The sequence below is a fragment of the Hylobates moloch genome, unplaced genomic scaffold (assembly GCF_009828535.3).
Source record: "Hylobates moloch isolate HMO894 unplaced genomic scaffold, HMol_V3 SCAFFOLD_6, whole genome shotgun sequence".
NCBI classification, from domain to species: domain Eukaryota; kingdom Metazoa; phylum Chordata; class Mammalia; order Primates; family Hylobatidae; genus Hylobates; species Hylobates moloch.
This window is the reverse complement of record NW_026652281.1, coordinates 8,677,846-8,691,870: the sequence shown is the minus strand read 5'-3', so window position 1 is coordinate 8,691,870 and position 14,025 is coordinate 8,677,846. Positions and strand designations below refer to the sequence as shown.

The window sequence follows — 14,025 nt, the reverse complement described above, 5'->3', positions numbered from 1 at the left end:
ATACTGTGTACTATCTTTTGCAGAAATCATGAGCAGGAGGAAGAACAAACCACTTCCTCTACAACCTTCAGATTTATCAGACACAACTTTTGACAGTTTCAGTTTAAAGAGAATTTGAAAAGAAGATGTTGAAAGCAATAGGGAAATAAAGCGGCCCCTGCCCTCAGCTCTCTACTGCTTCCACATCTGAGACAAAGGCGCCGCAGGGATGCTGGGAGAGGGCCCCAGCGGTTCAAGAGGTGCCCTATCCAGGCTCCCCGTCCAGGCAGCTTGTGTCCAGAGCCTTCTTTGCACGTGCAGCCTGCTGGCTGTGGTGGCTGGGGTTCTGGGCATCTGCAGGGTGCTTTTCATGTCCTGGGAGTAGTGGCGTTTGCACAGAGGGCAGGTCACAGAGACAGATGTTTTAGAAGTTTGACCTCAAAACGGCTTTCTTTTCCCTTGGGTTGTCTGGAGAAAGTGCTAAAAATAAGGCTGGATCTGAGCAGGCGCTGCTGACTGGCTGCCTGGAGGTTCGAGTCCACCATGAAGATGAAGTCTTCGGGTTATACTGGCTGGAGCCATAGGAAATTGAGATTTTAAAAAAGCTATTAAAAAAGATTATAAATGAGATCTCGCTGTGTTGCCCAGGCTGGTCTTGAACTCTTGAGCTCAAGGGATCCTCCCACCTTGGTCTCCCATACTGCTGGGATTACGAGCATGAGCCACTGTGCCCAGCCAAAATTGGGATTTTGTAAGTAGAAAATGATTAAATATTGGTTCCATATAGTTTGTAAGTAAACACAGCTCTTGACTTCCACATGTCATCTCTTCGCTGTAGCCCTGAAACTCCTAAGATCAGTACAAAAAGAAATCCTTTCTTGGGAAAGAAAAGGGAGCATTATGATTGGTGTACATACACATAGGCACACATATATGCATACATACATGTACACAGGCACAATGTGTGCATATAAATATACCCACATGCACACACACACATAAATGCATGTAGACATACATACATATACATGTGCATATACACATATACATGCATACATATGTACATATACACCTATACACGTGGCCACAATACATGCATATAAATATACCCACATGTGCACACACATACATGTACACATAAATGCCATATAGAAATACATATACACATACCATATATACTTGCTTGTACACACATACACACAGGCACAATATATGCATATAAAAATACCTACATGCACACATATGTACACATACATATGTATAGATACACATATGTATACGTGTATGTGCATACATGTGCATATGTAGATACACGTACAAATGCATACACGTATACATGCCTGTACATTGGTACATGCATATATACATATACACATGTATACAGACATGCACACAGATACACAGGCATACATATACACATGTGCAGACATGTAGTACGTATTCCAGTATACACATACACACATGCGCACGCACACATGCGTACACACACACACACACACACACACAGTCATACAGTAGTGCCCCCTCATCCTTGGGGGATATGTGTCAAGATTCCCAGTAGATGCCTGAAATGGTGGAGAGTACTGAGCCCTCCATAGACTCTGTTTCATCCTATGCGTACATACTGGTGATAAAGTTTAATTTATACATAAAATAAGGGTGACTTGAACACAAGCACCGCAATACCGTGACAGTGGAATTGATTACCGAGAGGGCTGCTGAGTGACTCACGGGCAGCTAGGACATGCAGTGTGGACAAACTGGACAGAGGGAGGACTCACGTCCTGGACAAGATGCAGCAGGACGGTGTGGGATTGAAGACTAGAGAATTGTCTGGAATTTTCTACCTAATCTTTTTAGACTGCTATTGACTGTGGGTCACTGAAACCGCGGAAAGTGAAACCGCAGGTCAGGGGGCACTGCTGCAGGTGCACACACACCTTCATGCACATGTGCATGCATATGCACTCAATGCATATGCCGTGTACACACACACTCACACACATGCACATGTGGTCTCAGTATACACATGTATGCATGTGCACACAGGTACATCTTCACCGGCCATTTTTGACATCTTACTCATTGCATTTGTGTTTCTGGTATATATGTAACTGTAGGCAAGTTGTGTGACGTCTCTGCCTCAGTTTCCTCGTCTGTAAGATGAGATCAGCAGCAGTGTTTATGACCTGGGATTGTGGTCAGGATTCCATGAGATGATGTATGAATGAACTTGAGAACAAGGCTCAGAACCCCAGAAGTGCTTCATGAAGATGAGTTGTTCGTATTTCCAATGTCCTTCGTGGTGGCTCATCCGGCCGCCCCTTCTGATATCCTGTGTGTGGCATGCCCCATGCGTGGAGGAGTGGCTCTTCTACCCAGGGGTCCCCTGTGTCTGGTAGGCAGTGAACACAGCCACTCACTTGACACTTTTGAGTGTCAGCTACATGCCATGCCCTGTCCTAGGGTGCCACAACATGAGCCCTGCTCTCAGGAACCTGAGCATTCACTGGGGGTGGCACCCGCAAGTGTGTCACCAGAGCCCCTTCAGAGGTGGCAGGTGCTAGGACAGTAGAGGGGCAGGGTGAAGGGGTGGAGAGATGGGAGGCCTCTCAGGAGGTGGCCTGGAGGCAGGAGCCAGTCCTGTGCAGATGTGGAGAGGCTGTGGGGATGGCGAGTGCAGGGGCCCTGGGTGGCTGAGGTGCATAGTGGGGTGTGGAGGCTGGAGGGACATCCAGGGGCCCATCGTGGCATCTGTGGTGATCTGCACCGTGCGCCCAGTACTTTGTCCTGTTCTTTCGGGGCTTGGCCACACCGCAGCTGCCCAGTGAGTGTCTGAGGGGCTGGTCTTTTTAACTGCTTGCCCTGAAGGTGCGAGGACAGCCTGTTCGCCTTGCATCCAGTGGGCCAAGGTTACATAGATCCCATCTCCTCTGCGTACCCTCAGCATCGTGATCTATAAAAGGGGCGTGAATATAGCACCTTCAGCCACACCACCAGCCTGCCTTTGGCCCCTGCCTCCTGCCCAGCCTCCTCTGAGGTCAGTGCCTTCAGCTCCTGCTGTGCTGGTGGCCACCGCCTGCGAGTGCTTATGTCGGCCTCTGTCTCTGCAGGACGACATGAACAGGCTGCGGCTGTCACTGACGTGTCTTCCTTCGTGTTTGCCGTTGGGGGCGCATATAATTGCATTCCTCATGAGGGAATGACACAGAAAGGGCAGGGGGTGTCAGCAGGGGCCGCTCTGTAATTTCCATGTCTGGGACGGATTTCAGGACTGAGCTGTTTTCCTCTTTGAGCCGACAGAGGCTGTTGCCCAAGTCAACAGTGGTGCGTTTTTGAATTTGTCTTTGTTGGTTTTCTTTTTCCCTTTCTTCTTCTTTTTAAAATAGATCTTTTTTTTTCCATCCTATGAAATAAAACTGGAGACTTGGATGTGGTGGGTAAGAATTAGCAGTTCCTGTCCTTTTGGTGTGGGAGTTGGGCGGGGGTTGACTTAAATATTTATTTCCCATTAAGGGATTCATGGGCTTGGACGCTTGTGTTGGAATGGGGTGATCTCAAATCTCACTCATGATTTTCGACGCCTGTAGGACTTGGGCCTGCCTTTGGGGGACGCAGGGACGCATCGAGCAGAGGCTGCAAGCGGATGACCCGTGGGCCAAGTCCAGTCTGCTGACGTGTTTTACTTGGCCCATACAGCGTTTTTTTCTTTTTTTGCTTAAAGCTTCAATAAGTTGTCTGCCTTTAAAGTTGGGAGCATTCCCCTAAAAATTCCGGATTTCCATTTTTCTAATTATAACAACAGAAGCAAACGTTTCTTTTCTTTTCTTTTTTTTTGAGACGGAGTCTCGCTCTGTCACCCAGGCTGGAGTGCAGTGGCGCTATCTCCGCTCACTGCAAGCTCCGCCTGCCGGGTTCATTGCATTCTCTTGCCTCAGTCTCTCCGAGTAGCTGGGACTACAGGCGCCCGCCACCACGCCCGGCTAATTTTTTGTATTTTTAGTAGAGACGGGGTTTCACCGTGGTCTCCATCTCCTGACCTCGTGATCCGCCCGCCTCGGCCTCCCAAAGTGCTGGGATTGCAAGCGTGAGCCACTGCGCCCGGCCGGCAGAAGCAAACATTTCTATGTGAGTTACCACAGGCCTGGCTCAGCTCTAGACGACTCCCATCCCTTTGCTCCTGGGATCCCCAGACAGTTCCGAGGTGCTGCTTCCTGTGATCATCCCCATTCTACAGGTAAAGAAGCGGAGGCAGACCTTCAACCGGGCACTCCTGGCTGTGCCCGTGTTCCTGTGTGGCCGCCCCTTTGGGCCGGGCACGGCCTCTCCACTCCCCCAGCCTCCCAGCCCACTGTACTCAGGTTCCCCCCTGCTCAGAGCTTGTGGGCGTGGACTTTGTACCCCCCAGGCTTGGAGAGGGCAAGGTGACTGTGGGAGTCCAGCTGTTGCTCCTTAAGTTGAGTCGTCTGTCACTGACTTACCGTCCCTCCCTCTCTCCCTTCTGTCTCCATCCTTCTGTTTCCCCCTTCTTTCTCCCGCTCCCTCTTTTTCCATTCTTCCCTTCCCCCTTCCTTTCTCCACTCTCTCTTTCCTTCACTCCTTTCCTCCCATTCATCTGGTGCTTACTAGGGGCCACCGGGTAGGCAGGTCGCACACCACTTCTGCTTCCTCTGAGGGGTTCATGCCGGCTTCTCCCTACCTTCATAGCACACCTCTGGTGGGAGGTGCTGCGTGAGGATCCCAGGGGTGAACTGAGTCAGGTCAGAGGAGCAGGGGAGCCCCAGCTCCTAGTGTCTTCTTACTGTGTGGTCTCTTCTGTGTCACCGCACTTCTGTGGAAGGGGAACGATGGGGGAAGTGGAGGAACCATTGTCCGCCTGCGGGGAGGCCTCGGTGTTGGCCGTGCTCATGGTGCCCTCCTCCTGGGGCTCCCTCTCCTCTGGTCCTGCCTCTCCTGCATGCCCTTCCTGCCTCCTTGGTGCCAGGGGAGCCAGCCCAGGACAGTCTCTGTGCCCAGGCCCTGCCAGCCTGGCTGCCCTGCCCCCAGCCCTGGGGGGCGGGAGGGGAGGGAGCCGACCAGTGCTTGTCTTTGCAGAGCTGCTGGTGGACTGAATGTGGTTCTGGGGGTGGCCAGGCCTGAGGGTAACTCATTTTGGAAGGTTTGGGATGTCACTTCACTTAAGGAGGCTTCAGCAACATGGAGTTTAAGTGGCCCTCTTCACCGTGGCCTTGTGGCTTTGTGAATGGAGCTGCTGTGGTCAGCATGCCTGGCCCTCTGGAGAGGAGGGTGGGCCATGAGGAGAAGATGCTTTGTCTGCAGGCATTAACCGTTTCCTCCCTTCTCTCCCTCCCTCCCTCCCTCCTTCCTGTCTCTTTCTCTCCCTGTCTCTTTCTCTGTAGGTGCATAAAAAAAATTGCTTTCAGATAAAGTTGACATGCAATAAACTACATATTCTCCCTTTGCTTTTAAAATGACGTTCTGTTTCAGCCATGCAAAGCAGGGTATAAAATAATATTTCAATGTAACCACTCAGCGGAAGAAATAAACCATTCCAGTTGCAATACCTGATGTGCCTTTCTCTGATTTCAAACCTTTCCTTTTCTCTGTCCTGACTTTGATGTTTATTCTTGTGCATATTTTTGTATTTTTGCAACTACATACTCTCATAGAACACTGCATAATGTTTCCTAGATTTTTTTTGTTGTTGTTATTATTTAGCTTTTATTTAACAATTATAAACTTAACTGCAATCCAGCTAGGCATGGAAGGGAACAAAGAAAACATGGAACCCAAAGGAGACTGCAGCGAGAGCACACAGGTTCTAGGATACTGCGAGCAAATGGGGCAGAGGGGTGCTCTCCTGAGCTACAGAAGGAGCGGTCTGGTGGTTAAGATAAAACACAAGTTGCTGGGCACGGTGGCTCATTCTTGTAATCCCAGAACTTTGGGAGGTCGAGTCGGGCGGATCATGAGGTCAGGAGATCAGGACCATCCTGGCTAACACAGTGAAACCTTGTCTCTACTAAAAATGCAAAAAAAATTAGCTGGGTATGGTGGTGGGCGCCTGTCGTCCCAGCTACTCGGGAGGCTGAGGCAGGAGAATGGCGTGAACCCGGGAGGCGGAGCTTGCAGTGAGCTGAGATCGCACCACTGCACTCCAGTCTGGGCGACAGAGTGAGACTCTGTCTCAAAAAAAAAAAAAAGATAAAACATAAGTCAAACTTATTCAAGTTGTCCACAGTTAGCAATAGTGATTTTCTTGCTAGTCTTGCCATTCCTGGACCCAAAGCACTCCATGGCCTCCTCAATCTTCATGCCTTCTTTCACCTTGCCAAAGACCACATGCTTGCGTTCAACCCCTCAGTCTTGGCAGTGCACATGAAAAACTGGGAACCGTTTGCGTTGGGTCCAGCATTTGCCATGGACAAGATGCCGGGACCTGTATGCTTTAGGATGGAGTTCTCATCTTCAAATTTCTCCCCATAGATGGACTTGCCACCAGTGCCATTACGGTGTGTAAAGTCACCACCCTGACACATAAACCCTGGAATGTTCCTGTGAAAGCAGGAACCCTTATAACCAAATCCTTTCTCTCCAGTGCTCAGAGCATGAAAGTTTTCTGCTGTCTTTGGAACCTTGTCTGCAAACAGCTCGAAGGAGATGCGGCCCAAGGGCTCGCTGTTGACAGCGATGTCAAAGAACACAGTGGGGTTGACCATGGCTGATAATACAGGGTTCCTGACGGCATGGTGTCGAAGAACACAGTGGGGATGACCATGGGTGATAGAACAGGGTTCCCGACAGCGCCAGTGTCTGCAGAGCGGCCATGTTTCCTAGATTGTAAAGTTTCCTATAAATAGTATCATTACTTGGGCTTTCTTGTGCAACTTGCCTTTTTAGTTTGCTTACTTTCTGTACATGAGATTCATTGTTATGAAGAAGCCATGGTGTATTTATTTTTGCATTCTGTTGATGGCCTTTTAGATTGCTTCAGATTTTTGCTGCTATAAACAATGCCACAGTGAACATCTTCATAGATAATCTCCCTTTACAGGAATCCAAGAGTTTCTCCCATTTCGCATTTCTTCTCTCTCCCACCCCTTCTTTCCTTTTGTCCTTACTTCCCGACATCAGCCAAGTTCAGCTTCTCAGACTCTCTAAGGATCTTTAGGAGACAGTGAAGATGAATGAAAAGACCCCAGCCCCAGCCTGGAGGTCAGGACTCCTGGGTTTCAACCTCAATCTCTTTGGGCTTCATCTATAATAGGACCATTTTTATCTCGTGGGGCTAATTCATGCCACGTTGAGCTGAGCACCTGGGCGTACGGTTGGTGCTTGAAAAATGGCAGCTGGTTGTGTCTATCCTCTGATTTTGAAGATACACATCAGGCTTGGAAATGTCGGCCCTGAACTCTTTTTTTTTTTGAAGTGGAATCTTGCTCTGTTGCCCAGGCTGGAGTGCAGTGGTGTGGTCTCGGCTCACTGCAACCTCTGCCTCCTGGGTTCAAGTAATTTCCTGTCCCAGCTTCCTGAGTAGGTGGGATTACAAGCTCACACCACCACACCCAAGCCTGGCTAATTTTTATATTTTTAGTGGAGACAGGGTTTCACCATGTTGGCCAGGCTGGTCTCGAACTCCTGGCCTCAGTTGATCTGCCCACCTTGGCCTCCCAAAGTGCTGAGATTATAGGTGTCAGCCACCGCACCCAGCCTGAAGGCGTAGATACAGGGCATGGTTTGGACTGTGCATCCAGGTCCCCTCCTTTCCCACTGAAGGCAGTGGGTGCCCTCCCTGTGTGAAGGAGCTGGGCTGTCATCATCAGCACTCAGAACTCCTTGTTCCTGCATGTAAGGCTCAGGGATCATATAATATTTAAAAATGCAGCAGCTTAAACACAACAGAAGCTTGTTTTTTTCTCTCATATAAAGGAAATCTAGGGTCTAAGTCATGTTAGGATTGCCGTGGCTGGTCTGCAGCTTTGAGGGCCTAGGGCCCCTCCGTGTGGCTGCTCCTCCGTTCTTAGTACCTTGCCTCATGGGCCAAGAGAGGCTCAAGTTCCTGCCATTTTGCCTGCCTTCCAGTTAGTGGGAAATGGGATCTTACTATTTCGTTTGCATTTCAGTTAGCAGAAAGTGGGAGTGCAGGGGAGTGGAGAAGGACTTCTGCTCCATTAAGGAGACTTCTGCTTTCACCTTACTAGGCAGACCGTCATGTGGCATCCCCGGCTGCAAAAGCATCTGGGAAATGTAAGTGGGAGCCATGAATCCCATCCCACAGCAGGATTTATTACTGAGAAGGGAGACGAGGCCAGAATAGGATGTTGGCATGGGCCACGCTAGCCATCTCTGCCACTGCCCCTCCCCCCACCCCAGAAAGTATTCCAGGGCCAGTCTCCACTTCACTCTTGGGAAGGCGAAAGCTGGTCAGGGAGACACATTGCGTGGACATTCCCTCAAGCTTCCAGAACAGGCCATCCTTTGGAAGCCACTCACGTGTAGCACTGTGGAAGGAAGCAAGCCTTTTACAGGGCAGAGGGAGTGGTAAGGTATCAGCAAGCTGTGGGGTAGAACAGGGAGCCGACAGTTCTGCATGGCGCCAGCAGCTCCTGGGAAGGGGTTGTAGGGCAGAGATTTTGGCTTCCTGTATGGAGAGGAGCAGCCTGCCGGAGAAGATAGTGAGCTCCCCGAGAAAGCAGGTGTGCAAGCAAAGGTCAGATGGACAAGTGTCAGTCAGGGAGGCCACCGAGTGCATTCTAGATCCAGAAAGCACATTCGTGGAATTCCATTAAGGAATTACGGAAGGGATCTCATGCAGGGATGGTGAATGCATAGACCATGTGTGGTCCCCTCCACCCTCCAACCCTTGCTGCTCCTCCTGGTGCCGTGCAGAGCCGCAGCCACCCCAGAGCCTCCTGGTGGAAGAAGTTGGCACCTGAGATAAACTCATTTGCTTTTCCCACGTGAATTCAGTTCTCGTGTTCCTATAGGTGTGGACGTTGAGGGCCAGCCTGGAAGTGCCATACGCAGAGGCACTCAGGGAGGGGAGCAGGAGAACCAGGGCTCCGGGGTTCAGGTCCCTTTGTCACACCCTGCCCTTCTTCTGGGTCTTTCTTCTTCCCCGCCTCCCAGCCAGAAATTGCCTCCTGGAGCCAGCCCAGTCTCGTCTTGTTCATTGGAGCTCAGTTGGAGACCCGTCCTCACCCTAAGCAGGGTGAGAGGACAGCACCTGCCACCTTTAAGTCTGGGCTTTGCTGGACGCCCGGGAGAAGCCGGGCCCGCGGGACTCAATTGGGAAGTGAAAGTGCGCACCAGCTCTTTAGTTCTGCTATTGACCGGACAGGGTTTTTCCTGGGGGGAGGGGGAAGGAGCTGCTGTGTTTTCTTTGCTTAATCTGGCCTTGCCCCACAGAGAAAACACATGCGTAGCCTCCACCCTGTTTGTAAAGAGGGCGGTCGGCTACTCGAAGTTGCTCGCCTGGAAAAACTGGGAAGATGTCATCTCCTATGGCAAGGAGGTGGGGGCTACAGGCAACTGAGGTGGGCAATGAATGTCTTGAGGGACTGTCAGCATGTGACCTTTTTTTAAATGGTGATAAAATACACATAACATAAAATGGGCCATTTTAACCATTTTTAAGTGTGCAGTTCATTGAGTACATTCACATTGTTGCACAACCATCACCACCCTCCATCTCCAGAAGTTTCTCATCTTCTCAAACTGAAAATGTCCCCATTAAATGTTAACTCCTAGTCCCCCTCCCCCAGCCCCTGGCAGCCACCATTCTCGTTTCATTTTCTATGAATTTGACTCCTTTAGGGACCACATATGAATGGGTTAATATAGGATTTGTCTTTTTCGTGTCTGGGTTATTATTACTGTTATTATTTTGCTTTTTTTATTGAGGTGAGAGTTACATAACATAAAATCAACCATTTTAAAATGAAGAATTCAGTGATATTTAGCCACTACCACCTCTGTCTAGTTCCAAAACATCATCATCCCAGAAGGAAACCCTGTACCCGTTAACAGTCACTCCTCTTTCCCCCTACCCCCGGCTCTTGAAAACCAACATATGACTTTAAATTTGATTTGCATTTGCATATATTAGGCCCTCTACAAATATATGCTGAATGAATGAAAGAAAATCCTGGTCAGCTGAGAAATAATGGTGAAAGCTTGGATTTCTTCATTGCCTACTTTGTGCCACGTCCACATAAGCATGTGTGGTTCTCAGCCCTGGCTGCACGATAGGATCACCTGGGGATCTTCATAACCCCCAGAACCCAGGCCCCACCCCAGAGATGCTGATGGCTTTGGTCTGGGGGAGGTCTGGGCCATAGCCTTTTCCAAGCGATTCTAACATGAGAGTGACCGGTAGGCAGTATTTCCTTGGGTCATAGCAGTCCTTTGGGGTAGATAATATTATCTCCATTTTGTGGATAGGGAAACAGGTTAGAGAGGTCAGGTAACTTACCCAAGCTCTCTCAGCTTCAGATCTCCATCTGAGGCCAGGTGTGGTGGCTCACGCCTGTAATCCCCGCCCTTTGGGAGACCGAGGTGGGCAGATCACCTGAGGTCAGGAGTTTGAGACCAGCCTGGGTAGCGTGGTGAAACCCCATCTCTACTAAAATTATAAAAATTAGCCAGGCGTGGTGACACACACCTATAATCCTAGCTACTCAGGAGGCTGAGGCGTGAGGATCACTTGAACGCGAGAGGCAGAGGCTGCAGTGAGCTGAGATTGTGCCACTGCGCTTCAGCCTGGGCGACAGAGTGAGACTGTCTCAAAAAATAATAACAAAATCTGCATCTGAGTCCAAAGCCCTGACCACTTCTGCTGCTGCAGCCTCCCTCTGTTGTTTTGCAGGTGATTTTGGAAGGGGCACCTGTTGCTACTTATGTGTTTGCTATGGGGTAAAATAATTAAAAACTATCTAATTGGGATTTATGGGGTGCCAACTGTATGGCAGGCACTGATTCACCTTCTCTCGTTTTACCTTTACAGCCGCCTTGTGCAAGGCGACTGTTACGATGACATCAGTTTCCCCAACATTGTTGGGAAAGGATGGAGGTGATTTCCCTCACTCATCATGGAGGGAGACTCCCCTTGGCCCTCCTGGTGGGGACTCGGCTGAAGCAGAGTGGGAGAGAAGGCTGTGTGTGATGTCAGGGTGAGGTCCGAAGTTGAGGCTGAATGCAGTGTTTTTGCAGGGTGGCTTTGGCACCGGTGAGACCTGCTCTGCCCGGTTTGAACTAGTTGGGTGCCATTGAATGGAGCTGGGGAAGCTGTGCACACCTCAGGGCTTTGGCCCGGCTTTCTCCCTCAACTGCACATGGTTTGTCCCTCCTGTTTGCATTTGAGATTTTTGATGGCTGTGGGACTCATCATTTATTCAACAAATATTGTTGAGACCTGATAGCTGGGCACCGTCTGGGGCTCTTAGAAATATGCGGTGATGAGACAGGCACAGTCTCCGTTGTCCTGATGGTCTGGCAGATGGTACGGATTGTAGTGTCACCCTTGCCTGAGCGTGCTGGGCCCTGTCTCTCTGCATGAGCTCCCTCATTCCAGCCTCCTGGCAGGTGTACAGGTCAGGGCCTTGAGTGACTGTGTGTAACAGATGAGGACAGGGCCGCTCAGGAAGGCTGAGAAGCTTTCCCAACATTACACAGCTTGTGAGAAACGGAGACTGAAATTGAATGTGAGCTGATGGCTTCAGAGCTTGACTAAGTAACACTGACAGATAATTATGAAAGAGGAAGTCCAGGGAGCATCTGCGTGGGATGGGGCCATGCTAGGGCCAGAGCGGCTCCCAGAGGGTGCTGTTTCAGCTGAGGGCTTGGGGGGATGGGTACACTAGTTTCCTGTGGCTGCTATGACAAATGACCACAGGCTTTGTGGCTTAAAGCAACACAAAGTTATTATCTTATACAGTTCTGGAGGTCAGAAGTCCACAGTGAGTGTCATAGGGGCTAAAGTCGAGGTGTTGTGGTCTTTCTGGAAGCCTAAGGGAAGGGTCTGTTGCCTTTTCCATTATCTAGAGGCTGCTCGCATTCCTTCCCTTGTGGCAGCATCACTCCAACCTCTGCTTCAGTCTTCACATCTCCTCTGGCTCTGGCCCTCCTGCCTCCCTCTTTTTTTTTTTTTTTTTTTTTTTTTGAGAGGGAATCTCGTTCTGTCACCCAGGCTGGAGTGCAGTGGTGCAATCTTGGCTCACTGCAACCTTTGCCTCCTGGGTTCAAGTGATTCTTGTGCCTCAGCCTCCCGAGTAGCTGGGATTATAGGTGTGTGCCACCATACCTAGCTAATTTTTGTATTTTTAGTAGAGACAGGGTTTCACCATGTTGGCCAGGGTGGTTTCGAACTACTGACCGCAAGTGATCCACCCTCCTTAGCCTCCCAAAGTGCTGGGATTACAGGCATGAGCCGCTGGGCCTGTCCCTGCCACCTCTTACAAGGACCCTGTGGTTACACTGGGCCCGCCAGATCATCCAGGGGCACCTTCCGTCTCAAGATCCTCAGCTTAAGCAACTCAAAGGGTCCCTTTGCCCTGTCAGGCCACATAGTCACAGGTTGGAGGGAGCAGGATGATTAGGGTCGTTATTGTGTCTATCATAGCAGGGGAGAGTGAGGCTGGTGGGCAGGGAGTCTGAGGCCTGGAGGTGAGTGGGTGCTTGGCTTCGGAGGGGTGCTGGGCACCTGAGTACCTGGAGGAGGAGCTCCTGGAGGGGAGGGTGAGACAGCGGAGGGCCTTTTAAGTCATGGGGCAAACTGGGACTTGGTCACCTGCTAAGTAGCTTCTGGAGAGAGGACCTCTGTTCCCACTTGAGCCTGGTGAACATGTGTGTCCCAGCAGGATGGTGTGTGTTGGGAAAGCCCCTGCCCCTCCCCCACCTAGGAGCTTCCCTTTCACAGAGACGGGAAGAGGGAGAGCTGGGAGCATAATGTGCTTTGGGCAGGAAATGTAGGCTGCATCTTCCCATTGCTGGAGAAGGTGACAAACCCAGGCTTCAGAGTCACTGGAGCTGGGTTTGAATCCAGGCTCCACCACATCTTAAGCTGAGCCTGTTCCCAACTGTAAAATGGGGGTGAGATAGGGCCTGACTCACAGGGTCAGCCCTGGGGTCAGCGAGGCAAGTCATGGGATGCTGTTGGTGCACAGAGGCGTGCCTGCTTGCTCGTCTGTTCAGCAGATGGCGGTGGCGCGTCCGCCGTGCACCAGGCACCATTGCAGGCACGGAGCAAAGCAGGCATCATCCTGGCCCACTTGGAGCCCCCATTCTACTGGAGGAGAGGAAAATGAACACAGAAATGTAGAATCTTGTCTGCTGCCACTAAGTGCTGTGGAGGAAACCATCAGGAGAGGGAGGACAGGAGTATTGGTATGAATGGGGAGGGTGTGGCATCTGTGTGTGGTGGTATTTGGAATAAGGTGACCAAAGAAAATCTGGATGAGAGGTGACATTTGAGCAAGTTTGAAAAAGGTAAGGGAGGAAGCTGTGTATGTGCAAAGGCCGCGGGGCAGGGGCTAAAGGAGGGAAAGGAGCCATCCACAGCATGTGCAAAGGCCCTGGGGCAGGAATTTACCTGTTTTTTTCTAGGAATGCAAGGAGGTAAATGTGGTTGGAGCAGAATGTGCCTTGAGGAGGGTGGCAGGAGGTGAGCTCTGTGAGTCACTAGTGGGGTCAGATGGTGTAGGGCCTTGTAAGAACTTTGGCCTTAACTCTGAGGGAGAGGAGAGAGCTGTGTCTGCCGTAATACATTCAGGAAAGTGGCAGCTCTGAAAACCGAAGTGCCTGCTGGCTTGCCTCTCTCTCTCCCTCCGGCAACCTCTTCCTCTTCCTCTCCCTGACCCTCCCCCAGCTGCCCACTGTTTTGTGGGGATTGATTGGGCCCACTGAGGCCTGCTGCCTGGAGTAGCAGCCTTGCCCACAGTCCAGTCTGGGGACCCTTCTCGGCCCTCCCCTCTTCCAGCTATCCTCAGGGTTGGTCACTTATGGCTTTTGCTATTTATATAGCACAGTGGTTTATAAACTCTGCTTCTA

At 50.6% G+C, this 14,025-nt stretch overlaps 1 protein-coding gene and 1 pseudogene across 1 annotated transcript in view; one reads left to right on the top strand and one right to left on the bottom strand.

Moving 5' to 3' along the window:
• The window catches only part of CMIP (c-Maf inducing protein), a 267,662-nt gene that overhangs the window by 25,001 nt on the left and 228,636 nt on the right, over positions 1-14,025 (top strand). The window lies entirely within an intron of this gene.
• Positions 5,968-7,582, bottom strand: LOC116470777 (peptidyl-prolyl cis-trans isomerase A-like; annotated as a pseudogene).